Genomic DNA, 469 nt, shown 5'->3' with positions numbered 1-469 from the left:
TATGCAATTTATACTAACTTCGATACATTGCACATCCTCCCTCCTCTTCTACTCCCTCCTCCCTTCCCCACTAATCATCTTTTTCATTTTATTTCACTATCATGTCGTAAAATATGGATTTTTCCCATAAAATATATCGTTTAATTAACTAGTCAAAAAATTCTATTTAAATTTTTATTTAAATAAATTTTTTTCATTGTTTTTAAATTAATTGTGATATAATTTTTTTAAAGAAGAATTAAATCACTTGGTTTCGAATAGGAAGATCTTCTAATAAAAATACAAAGGCATATACTTAGGTTTCATTGTATGAAGATAAAGATAGAACACCACATGGGTTTTACTTTTTAATTTAGTAGAATTTAAATAATAATACTATATTGGTTCTTAAAGATTAAAGGTACCACTTGTGTTTTACCTTTTAATTTGGTAGAATTTAACTTGGCGCCGACTGTTGATATCAAATCTT

The sequence above is a fragment of the Cyphomyrmex costatus genome, unplaced genomic scaffold (genome assembly GCF_001594065.2).
Source record: "Cyphomyrmex costatus isolate MS0001 unplaced genomic scaffold, Ccosl1.0 scaffold577, whole genome shotgun sequence".
NCBI lineage: Eukaryota > Metazoa > Arthropoda > Insecta > Hymenoptera > Formicidae > Cyphomyrmex > Cyphomyrmex costatus.
The sequence above is the reverse complement of the archived record's forward strand: the minus strand, read 5'-3'. Positions refer to the sequence as shown.